Source organism: Canis lupus, chromosome 2 (genome assembly GCF_011100685.1).
Source record: "Canis lupus familiaris isolate Mischka breed German Shepherd chromosome 2, alternate assembly UU_Cfam_GSD_1.0, whole genome shotgun sequence".
Classification (NCBI taxonomy): domain Eukaryota; kingdom Metazoa; phylum Chordata; class Mammalia; order Carnivora; family Canidae; genus Canis; species Canis lupus.
In genome coordinates, this window is record NC_049223.1 from 78,706,776 (window position 1) to 78,718,867 (window position 12,092).

Sequence of the window (12,092 nt, forward strand, 5' to 3'; positions counted from 1 at the left end):
CGTGTCATTCATAGAGGGGACATCCCAGCAGTCCGCAGGCCATAGTCACAACCATGTGTATGGTTTGGTTTGGTTTTTTAAAGAAGCCAATTCTGGCTATTTTATTTTCTATTTTTTAAGATTTTATTTATTCGTGAGAATGAGAGACAGAGACGTAGAGGGAGAAGCAGGCTCCCTGCGAGGAACCTGATGTGGGACTTGATCCCAGGGCACTGAGCTGAAGGCAGACGCTCAAACAGTGAGCCACCCAGGTGTCCCACCGTGTGTGTATTTATAGGCCCCCACAGTCCCAGTCAGGAGGCAGCTGTGTGACACAGCTGGGTGAGGGGGTGTGAGCTTCTGCAAAGTGAGGAGGTTTCTTGAGGTCAGTGGTCCTGATGAGAGAGGCAGCGACAGAGGCCCTTGTGAGGGAAGGGAGGAAGGTGGATTTAAAGACATGGTAGGTCCTGGCTGACACAGACGTGTGAAGTGAGTGTGAAAGAAAGAGAGGGTTGAAATGGGAGGCACACAAGCCTCTAAATGTGCAGAATCAGGTCAGAACCCAGAGCCAGGGAGGCGTGAGGGATGTGGTGGCAGGCCCCATCTACAAGGACAGTGGCCCCTCTGCTCCAGCTGCTTGCTGTTGCCCTCTGGGGACAGCAATGGTCCTCTGTTACTTATTTTCAGACTTTTCTGGAAAAGCCATACATTTGGAGTTTGACATGAGACCTCTTGGTTTTTCAGCGTTGGCCCAAACATTGAATTGGTTACATCTGATTTTGTGCAGAGTGCGAGTTGGGAGGTGAGGTGGGTTGGGCGGGGTGTTTAGCAAAAGCAGTCCTAACTGAGAAATGGTGAAGTGCGCAGTTGGACAGTAGCGAGGGGTCCTTGAGGGTCAGGGGGGTGGCTTGAACTTGAGGCGGTGGTCATTGCCGCTGTTCCCCACTCACTGAACCTGGCGTGTGCCACACTTGGTGCTTGGTTTGCTTGCTTGGCCTGATCTGACCCATACAATGCTGTATTGCTTCGTGTTTCTCTCAGTTGGAGATTTTTTGTTTGATCCTATGGGGCAGAGGTGGGCAAAGGATGAAGGTATGATCAGATCCCTAATTGGGTCAGTGGCAGAGGCTTCTTTGTCTTTCAACTCAGCGTGAAAGCATGCTTGGCTGAGTGTAAACTTAGTGTGCCGATTTAGCTATCACTGTATTTTAGAAATCAGCCAGAGAAGAAATGATAAGCGAATTGTTCTCAGACCCTTCTTGGTGTTCGACAAGCTATTTTGTTCTTATGGCAACTGAAGTGTATTTTCTCTGCGATCCCCCTCGTCACTCTTTATTTCAGAGAGGTGCACGGAGCTGCTTTTATGGGCACCTGGTGAGCTGCTTCCTTCGCCGGGTCTGGCACTTGTACTTGGGCTCGGCATGAAAAATCACAGCACTGATGCTGAGTGAAGGAGAACCTTGGGAGAACCTCACCCTCAGCCGCACACTGGGTGTGAGCGCTCAGCCCTGACGTGCCAGTTTGCAGGACGCTCCTTGGACTCCGGTCGAAGTGCCACCCTGTTCCTGTCCCTGATAGGGGACGTGCCGTGTGGCATCCTGTCGGTTATGGTTAGAACCACGCTGCTCTTCCCCTTACAACTTTGTCTTCTGCAGAACGTGGCAGGCGAGGGGATGGAGGTGACATGGGGTTGCGGGTTCAACACCCCTAACAGTTATTGAACACCTGCTGTGTGCCCAGAACAGAGCTGGATGCTGTGGTTTGTGTTAGTACCTCAACTGATTTTCAGTCTCCCTTGAGTGTACCTAGGACGACCTCACCCTTTTTCCTCCCTCCCTCCCTTCCTTTTATTCAAAAGAGACACAGAGAGGCAGGCTCCCTGTGGGGAGCCTAATATGGAACTCAGTCCAGGACCCCCCAGGATCACGCCCTGATCCAAAAGCAGATGCTGGACCACTGAACACCTAGGTGCCCCACCACCTCACCTCTTTTAGATGATTTGGATTTTATGAGGAAGAAGCCAAGGAGCACAAGGAGCCCCAGTTCCTTCTGTGGGGTAACTTGCTGGGCCCCTGGGGGTGAGCCCCTCACACCCAGAGCAAGAGATTAAATACCCTGTGTCTTCCTGATGTGTCCCTCTGATCTGTTAAGGGGAAAACTGTTAAATATTTCATTAGTGATCTAAAACATAAAACAACTGTTTTATGGAGAATAATTTAGAGTTACTGTAATTGAAAACAACAGCAACGCTAGAGACCTGAAAGAGGTGCCCTCCTTAGGGCCAGGCCTCGTGGGATTAGCAGTTTGTGGGATTGATTAGCAGTTTGTGGGATTAGCAGTTCGCTTTTGTCCGCTGCTCCGTGGGGGGTGGGGGGGTTGGCCCCTCAGCTGCCCCTCGAAGGTTGTGTGGAGGCCAGCCTTGGCCCCCTCTACCTCTACCTCCTCAGGCTGAACAGGAGGCCACAATAGATTCCCATCATCCAGAATGGGCTGGGGAATGGTGTTCTCCTTAATTTTTTAATTTGAAGTATGACGAATGTCAGAATGGAAATGGAGCATGGCTTTTCACCGAATTGGGATCTGGTAAAGCACACCTCGTTAAAACTATACTGACATGCTTCAAAAGCCAGTTTTTGATTAATGGCCTTGCTTCAAGGTCCTTGCTATGCACCGTAGTGTCTGAGGGGCATTTGGGCTGGTTTTGTACAAGATCCTATGACCAGTCCTAGAAATTACTTCTTTGAATGTTTTCCTTTCATTGCTGCTGTTTTTCTTCTGTTTGCCCTGGGAATGACGGGGCGGGGGTCTGTTTTGTTTTTAACTGGGTCTGCAGAATTCCATCGTTAAGAGTTGGTGCTGAGTGTACTCCTGTGTCTCTGAAGTTCACTTGCAGTTTTATTTCTTCCCAGGGCTGTGATTTCAGAAAACTCACACATCTAGAAGCAGTGTGTCCAGGCCTTTGTTTCACGTGATCTGGGCTCAGTCAGAGGTTTTCAGAGCAGCGAATGCTCCGCTCGGTGCAAATTGCAGTCATTCCTCCCATGCTCACCTGCCTAAAATAATGAAGGGGAGGTAGTTGTTTTTGAGAAAAGTCTCCAATTTTAAGACTGACAAGAATGTTTGGATTTGCCAGCATTCTCCATGAAGGGAATGGCCACGCTTAGATGTTGGAGCCAGAGAACCGTAGGGGAATTTATCCGGTCCACCAGTGGTCCGGTTACAGAGTAGTATTAAAGAGAAATGTGGCGTATGCTTGGCAGCCAGGCCAAGGCAGCCCAATTTATCATGCCAGATGAGCTTCCCTTTTTCTTTTTTCTTTCCAGCATCAGGGCTCTTGCTGCCTTGGGATTATGGTGCATGCTGGGATAGATGGGAAATGACCTTCTCTTGCACATGGCCAGAACATCATTTTATTACATATGAATCCCATTGTACTAGAGCGAAGCCGACTGAAATCCATTGTTAAGCCCTTTCAAAAATACCCACTCATCTGTGTGGGCCAAGAATCCTATGATGTTTAGATGTTCCCTTGGCTTCTTACACTTTGACCTTCTAGGGCTTTACTCGGTGCACTGGCAGTAATAGCTGAAACTTGGCTGGCGTGTATTTTAAGCCCCAAGCCGAGGAAGGAGTTTGTTTCTGCAAATTGGCACCCAGCAGGCCATCCGTCCTTTGCCCTTTTTAAGAGCAGACCAAAAATAGCCCTAAATCGTTTTAACCAGGCAGGAGAGTTTTTGCGTGCAAATATTAGTCGTTTCATGTTTAACTCTTTCTCTCTCTGCTGTAGCCACCCAAAGGAACACCTTGGGGGGTGTCCCCAGACCTTACTCCAGGCCCGGGTTTTGGTGGGGGGATGGGGACTGCAGCTGGGAAGAGCCCTGAGCCATGCTGGCCAGGCCTGTGGGTTAGAGGTGGAGGAGGTGCCCTGGTGGTTGGACGGGGGAGCTGGGAGCCTGCTGGGATTTCGTGGTGGCATACCCTCTTTGTAGCTGCTGGCATTGCCTTCCAGAAATCGAAAGGGCCAGCTGGGTGCAGGGTTTTGCCCTGCCAGCCTCAAACGGACCTGTACTTTGAACGACTTGCTAGAAATTGTCCACCTCTCAAGCAGCATGAGGGCTGCAGGGTATGTGCAATCCTTCTCGCCTGACAGGTCAGAGGCCTGGGTGCACAGGGGGCCCCGGCAAATGAGCCAGTGGAGACCTACTGCCTAAGTCTCTGAAAACCTGCGCTCCGTGAGGCAGCCGGTGGACCACACCCTCACATTTGTGATTGCTGAAATAAAGGCGAACGTTGTATTTAATGGTTCATTAATATTATCTGTCTGATTTCTGCTAAGCATCATTACTCAGCTTTCAGTCTTTAATGGCGGAACCAACGAGTTCTGTAAATTATCCTTCCAGTGGTAGCTTGTGTGGAACCAAACACCGAACTCAGCTCTGTCCCCAGGTGGTGAAGACGTGCTGGGCCTGGGGACCAGGGTCCCTCCTGCAGTCCAAGATGACCCAGTTTTATCTGTGCCCTGCAATGAGGAGGCTTGTGTTTTCTTCCTGCCTGACTTGCTGTTTATCTTCCCCATTTATTTATTTATTTTTTGATCTTCCCCATTTAAAAGTGGTCTCACACCAGCATTTCTTCCTCCTTTGTTGCAAAGATGACCTTTAAAATGTCTTCTCCTTTCTAAAGTGGTCTGAGTTTAAGCGGTGAAAAGTTAATGGATTCAGACCCACATTTCCTGAGCAGCCCCTCTGAGTCGGGCACTGTGCACAGCCCTGGGAAGAAATGCAGCCTTTATTCCCTGGCCGTCCTTCCACAGCAGAAAATGCCAGGATCCTAAAACTTGACCCCTGTTGAGAATGACCTTGGCTGGGTTCTCAGCCGATTGTTCTTCACCCGTAATTGGCTCCGAGGAGGGCTGTCAGAAGCTGCAGAACTAAGTTATTCTCTGTATAAGAATTTCACTACACAGTTCGTCAGATACTCTTCCAGGTGCCGGGGCTCCGGGATGAAAGGCCTGGCTCCACAGGGCTGGCATTTCGTGGAGAATGTAGGGAAGACTTTGGGAAGAAGGAGGACTTGGCCGTGGCCAGCTTGGCACTCTGTGCCTTCCAAGCAGATACCCAGCCGGCACTTTTGTTGGTCTTTGCTGTTGAGTAAAGGTGGCCCAGGCTCCTTAGGGGTGTGCCCAGCCAGCCGGTGCCCTCTCCCCTGCCTGTCTGCTGGCCACCCTTCACCTGGCCCCTCCCTGTGTTCCTCAGGTTCTTCCCCCGAGAGCAGTCCTGGCAGTTACCTAGATGCACGTCTCTGGAGTTTGGGGGCACAGCCCAAAGTGGCTGCCTGGAATGGAGGGTTTTATGTTTCTTCTCTTTAAATAATTACATTCCAGTCCATAACATGCCCACATGATGTCAGACATTTTAATATAAAATAAATGCTTTCTGCCCTGAAGCTTTAAGTCAAAGTTGAGATTTGGAGAAGTTGGCCTTTCCCGCCTGGGGCTTGGGGAATAGGTCTCCCCGCTGGGCATCATCTTCCCCCTGCTGGGCACCCATCAGCTGAGCTGGGGGTAAGGGGCCACCATGCATAGGGCTGGGGCTGGGGCATGCTGGTTTCGGAGCCCTGTGCCAGCCTGCATTCGCTGGTACCGAGGGAAGTTCCCTGTGAGTTTGTGTCAGGGGTGGGGGACCTTGGGTTCCATTCTCCCTTTTGGCCTAGGGTCTGCCTAGGGTCTGCCTAGGATCTGCTGGGAAGTTTTCTCTCCTAGGCCGGATATTGTTTCTGGAGCAGGAGCTTGGGAACAGATCGAATAATTAGTAATTATGCAAAAGCCCCTGTACAGTTTCTGTTGGACTGATGTTTCTGAGCTTATCCTGAGCTTCCCTACAGGCGACACTGAGCTGCAGTTCCCATTTTACAAGGGGAAAAGCATTCCAGCCAAGGGCCTCCAGCAGTATTTTAATGAACTCCATTCCTTGGAAAGTTGTGGTGAGCCTTTTCATGCAAGCGTTCTTGCTCTTAGAATGGACTGCAGCTGTGGAGAGTAAAAGCGAGGGAGGGGAGAGAGCCACCCCTGGAGCGAGGTGCTGCACTGGCCCCTTCCCCTGCCTGGGGCGGCCTCTCCAGAGGGAGACGGCCTTCCATGACCCCAGCCTGTTGCTGAGCGAGGACCCTGCCACCTCACAACGCGGCCTCTGATTGTGCCAAGGTGACAGCTAGGCAGCCCTTGTAAACTAGGGCAGAATGGCATTGTGGACTTGGAAAGGGAAGTGGGACTCCCTGGGCTGCCCTCCCCTGACCTCCCTCAGAGATATCCCACACACACCCCAAAGGTCTTTGATATTCCGATGAGCCCAGTTATACACAACAGAAGAATGGGCTCTCCTTTGATCCAATAAGAATGAGATGGATTGCCTCCTGCAGGAGCAGCCCAGACAATGAAAACTGGAAGCCAAGTGAGTGAAGGAGAACTCGGGGGTCATTTGCTTTCCTTTGGCGCATGTGTTCCTTGGGGGGCCGGGACCATTTCCAGGAGACTAGTGAGGTGTTCACTGGTTCTGAGCAGTTCTAGAACAGTGATGGAGGATGACTCATAATGGCCAAGGGCTCAAAATTCTCCAGAACTAGGTTATGAGAAAGCAGTCTCCTGTCACTGCTAATGTCAACCACCCGGTTCACTTTGGTTATTTTTCAGAGGTAATTTTAAAGTTCTAGAGATTTTGTGTTTGGGCCCAGATTGAGAAGTTGACTCTCTCCTCTTTTCATTCTTCCTAAAGTTGCTTGCAGTGAAATGGCGTGGGAAAATAGCTTTAATGGAGACCCATCAGATGTCAGAAGCACTGATATGTATGGGCCACATTATTGTACACATGATCTGTCACCTGGTTTCATCTTCTCAGCCCCTCTGTAAGGTGAGGACAGTGAGGATGTCCCATACCCGATGTGTCATCCAGGGGAAAGTTAATTCCAGTGCTTGTCCACTGGATTATGGTCTTAGAAAATGAAAACATGACGGTATGTCATTTCTCGTACGTCTTGTTGCTAAAACTATCTTTGCAGGTGAAACTGTAAAAGAAATGTGTGACGAGGGTGTGCTAGTGGCCGTGGAGCTTGTAAGTGCCTGAGGAGCGAAGCCTTCATTAACTTCTTTTCCTGCCTCTCCTGATTTGAAGCTCCATCAGAGCTTGGGGCGGGTAGAAACCGCTACCTGATTGCTGCTGTTTGGGCCTGGCTGTTCGGAGCAGTAGATGTGATGGGAATAGCGGTGCCGAGGTGACGCCGTCAGCAACTGTCTCCCAGTACACGCGCTCATATTCCTGTGTCCGCATGCTCACACACACATACTGTGTCCTTTAAAACACCGTTCTGTCCAAACGCAAGAGTGGGCCACTATTTCTTCTTTCGGTTAATAAAGTAAATCTAAAAATTTTAGAAAAAGCAAGTTCTTGGCACTGCAAGAACTAAAGGAATGGGTCCATTAGGTGGCTACATTTATTTGCTTGATTGATTTTCTTTATGCATGAGAGAGGAGAGAGGCAGAGACACAGACACAAGGAGAAGCAGGCTCCCTGCGGGGAGCCCAATGCAGGACTCCATCCCAGGACCCCGGGATCACGACCTGAGCCCAAGGCAGATGCTCACACTGAGCCACCCAGGTGCCTCACGTGGCTCCCTTTTAATCAGACATACCAGGATCAGCACACAACCCAGCACAAGCCACTTGGGATACAGGAAGGACCTGGGGTGGAAGGACAAGATCCCTCTGGTGGCAGCAGGACAGTGGAAGCTGCAGGGAAGCCTGGTGCCCCGAGCAGCAGGTGGGCCATGTGTGAAGGCCCCACGGAGCTCAGAACCTGGGGCGGAAGCCAGCGGAGTCGGTCCGCATGGCAACGGGCCCGTCACATAAGCAGTTAGGATGTCTTATAAGTGACATTTACGTTTCACTTGAAGAAACAATGGAATATTCAGTCAGATGGCTGACACAACTAAAAATGTCGAAGGCCAACAAGTGAAGTGGCTCTTGCCCGTCACGTGCTCCTCCCCGTCCCGGGCCGACCTGAGTGGACAGGCAAGGAGCAGAGGCAAGGCCTTGACGGTGTTCGGTGCTGGGTTGGGGGACGCTTGTTCCTGAGGCGCAGAAAGAATGCCGAAAGGATGGCTTTGACCACATGCGATTTTAACTTAAAAGCTGAAACAAAATGAAAGGCCCAAGAGCAAACTCTGGAAAGTATTTGCCGCTTATGATAAAGAATGTTGAGAAAGCGCCTTCCGAGGTCATCAGTGTTGTTCCCGCTGGACAGAAGCAGCAGCGGGGCCTGGGCGTCTCGGCCAAGGTCACCAGGTGGCCATGGTGGAGCCAAGCTTTGGACCCAGGGCTCCCAGCTGCTGTGTGCTGTCGCCGTTGATAAGGAAAGTGAGAATGCTCTGTTGGAACAGAGAGCCAGGTACACAGGTGAGTCACAGAGGGAGCAGGGCAGGGGTCTCGTACACATCCTCTGCGTCCTTCTCAGAGGAGTGCAAAATGAAACAGGAGAGGACGGCTAGAAAAGTCACCCTCACGGATGACCTGGCTTTTTCTGCCTCGTGGATGGATTGAATTTCCTCTGGGATGCGACCTGCACAGTGCCTGTCATGAAGTTGGTCAGCTCACCTTGATGAGCTTCCTGAGGAACAAAGACCATGAGCAATGGGGTAAACAACATGGCCTACTCTGCCCCATAGGAGCTTCACCATCCACATTACTAGAGGTTCTGAGAAGTCCTGCAGTTAACAGCAACAACATTTCCTTGAACCCAGCATTTCTCTAGCTCACTTTCATGGACTCTGCTTTGGAAAACATTGGTTTCCTAGAAAGGTTCATAACGTGCATATCAGATGACCTGGGTTCCAGACCCTCTTTGGCAATGGCCATAAGTTTGATGTTAGCCAAGCTTACAATTTTGGTGACCATCTGGTAAAATGGCATACAAAGAACACAGCTTTCCTTGTGGTTTCTTCATATAGAGAACTGCTTCAGAGAACTTCTGGCTCCTTCAGTAGGGAGGAAAGAGGAAGGTGGGGAAAAACCACTGTGTACAGTAAGCAAATCTTATCAGAAGTCAGGGACCCTGGGTCTTAGCGTTGGGTCTGCTGCTGTCTTCTCTGTGATAGGTGGGTCTCTCAGGGTCTCCTCTCTGAAGTGAGGGCCAGATGGTCACAGTCTCAGAACCTGAGTCCCGTTGCCTGGAACTAAAAGATCATCACCATGGATACTGTTGTGTTGTCATCACTACTTTCAGGACCCCTTTTGCTGGCATAAGAGACATTTCTGTAAGGTTTGTGACCGGATAACCTGCCTTGTACAGTGAAAATGTGGAGAGAGCCGAGCAGGTGGGGGGCCTCTGGCAGATGCCCCCGGAGTTGGGCTGGCTCCATTGCCTCTGCAGCTCACGTCTGTGGGTGGAGTTAGGCTGACTGGGACTTGAATCCCGTTCCGTCATCTTCCAGCTTTGAGAGCGCAGGCAGGTTGCTTCACCTCCCAGATTGCTCCGGCATACAAGATCTGGGTCAGAAAACCCCATTCCTAGAGCACTTGGGAGGGTTTGGGGATGTGTGTCACATGCTGCTGTACATGACAAGTGGTTAATAAGTGCTGGCTTTCCAGGACCTGTTGCTAACCCCTGGGTTCCACCAGCCTGGGGGCCACACCCCGACGCCCCAGGCTGCCTTCTGTGTGCACACAGGTGGATGGTCCCAGTCCTGATTTTCATGGGGTAGGGGTGTCATAACCAGTGTGCCCTTGCAGGGACTTGGTATGTTTAACCTGACAGGGGGGAAGGAGGAGGTGAGAAGGCCTTCCACTGAGGCATCTGTCTTGAAAACCATTCCCCTACCTTCTGTCAACTCCTGACGGGATGAAAAGCGGGAAGACGCCATTGTCATTGACCCCAGGGCCAGCAGAGCAGCTCAGAGTCAGATTGGCAGGCCGGTGTCGTTGCCAGGAAGGGCAGCCGTCGTTCTGCAGAGTGGGGTGATGGACTGTCCGGCAGAGGGGGGCTCCCGGCCTGTGTGAGTCTTCTCTGCTCATCACGCTGGTGGCTTGGGTGGGCGCTCTGCTCCCTTCTTCAGTTCCCTGAATTCATAATGCTCAGTCCTTTCTTGGGAAGGCCCGGTGGGAAAGCTACACAAAGTGGCTGGGTGGTGGGACAGGTAGGGAGTGTGATCTGTCCAAGGACCGGCTGGCGGATCCTCAGGGCCCTAGGTCACTTCAGCCATGCAGAGGTGCCACGCAGGCCCCTGGCTGTCATCCAGGGCCCTTCTCTGTGGTCCAGTTTCCTGCTCTCTCTGCCTCTGCCTCCTTCCGTCCCATCAGGGCTGCTGCTCTCTTGCCCCAGCCTGAAATCCCTATCTCTCATCTGTCCCATTCCTCACTGCCGTTGTACCCCCCAGGCACCCCCTCCCCAGTCTGAGAACCAGCCCCCGCGTCCGTGGCTCCTCCAGGGTCAGCCCACAGTGGGCCTACCCCTTCCAGGGCTCTTCCCCTTCATCCTCTCCCTAGTCTGTCTGTCATGGTGGGGAGGCTGCTTGAGCACCTCGCCTGCTACCACGTGTTCCTGGCAGACATGCCTGTGAGGGGCCCCCAGCCACAGTGTGGATGATAGGGGTGGGCTTGCAATAGTACCCGTTTATTTTGCACATGTCCTTGGTTACTGAGTGATCTCCCCCCACCCATGTACCCTTTATGCGTCCGGCCACAGAAGCCTATTTCAGCATGCTTGTGGAGGTGGAGCTCCTGTAAAGTTCTTGGTTGGGAAGTTTTAGGGCACCTATGAGTCTGACACTGGGTCCCTGATACGGTTGAGCACCTGAAAGCTTGAGGGCCCAACCAGACTGTGTTCTCATCCTCACCATGTCTGAGCTGGGTGACTTCTGAGCCATGGGGGGTGGGGGCTGCTGATGACACTGCCCTTGGAAACGAGATGTGGTGTTTGGAAAGCTTCTGGAACAGTACCTGGCATAGAGAAAGGGGTTCTCACCCAAGTCTGGTGCAGCCATCGTGCGGATGAATGAAAGCTCTGCTGCTTACCTGTTGGTTAGTTGGTAACTGTCAGATGCTTCTCTTGACCCTTCCCATGTTTATTTAAAATACACACCACATCTTACAGGTGAGGAGACCAAGAGAGGCCTAATTAGGTGGTCAGAGCCTCACAGCTAATTACCGAGTAGCAGGGTCAGGCCATTGGACTCAGAGGCCTAGTTTCCTCCCACCATGCTGCCTGTGTGCACAGCTTCTCCAGGAGCAGTTTCCTCCTCGTGCTGCAGGTCCTCACCCGACAGCAGACTCTGAATGCAGATATCACCCCGGTAATTAGTGCCAGTAAGAAGTTGTTCAGTCCTCACAAAGTGGAGCTTTCCCCTTCCCATGTTGAACAGGAGGCCTATTTGAGCCTCCCATTGTTAGAGATGAACTGCTGGTGGAGGCAGCCCTGGTGGAGGCAGCCCGGGTGCTGATCACGTGACCCCAGGTCTGTGTGCCGCCACCGAGTAGCACCCCTCCTTGGTCCTTTTCTCTTGGGAGGTTGGAGGCAGGTGCCTTCCAGCCCCCCAGAGGCTTCCCGTTTGCTTGCATTAAGGAATCAGCGCTCTAGAAACGGTGCAGGGGTGAAGAATGATTCCACCCTCCTTTTTTGGGGTCACTGGCCCTCATCAGGCGGGACACTTTTTATTCATTAGTCAGGAGGTTTGCGGTTGCCGCATTGCCACATCTGTTGCTGCCTTCCTGGGCCCGTTGCGCTCACAATTAAGGTTCATTAAAGACCCTGTCAGTCACAACAGGCATAGAACCTGCCTTTGAGAGGCCTCTCGAAGGGGCTGTCCCTGTGCCCTCCCCTTTGCAAATGATCACCGACCAGATTCTGGATGTGTGGTGTACCGGGCAGGGGGGACGGCGCTTGTGAAACTCCAGACTCTCAGGTCCTTGGGGGCCTGTTACCTTGTGTGTAATTGAAACCTTCACGCCAGGACCAGAATTGATGTTACAGATGGTGCTGGTAGGAGTTGTGTCAGATGGAGGCTTTGGAAGAAGTATCTGACAGCAGGCCGCTCGAGGAGAGATCTGGGGCCAAATACAGAAGAGATTT

At 51.8% G+C, this 12,092-nt stretch overlaps 1 protein-coding gene and 1 long non-coding RNA gene across 5 annotated transcripts in view; both read left to right on the forward strand.

Moving 5' to 3' along the window:
* CAPZB (capping actin protein of muscle Z-line subunit beta) overlaps positions 1-12,092 on the forward strand; it is a 130,578-nt gene that overhangs the window by 62,261 nt on the left and 56,225 nt on the right. The window lies entirely within an intron of this gene.
* LOC111093772 lies at positions 6,580-7,448 on the forward strand. The gene is made up of 3 exons (XR_005356115.1): positions 6,580-6,669; positions 6,750-6,884; positions 7,033-7,448. It is a non-coding gene; the product is annotated as an uncharacterized LOC111093772 (long non-coding RNA).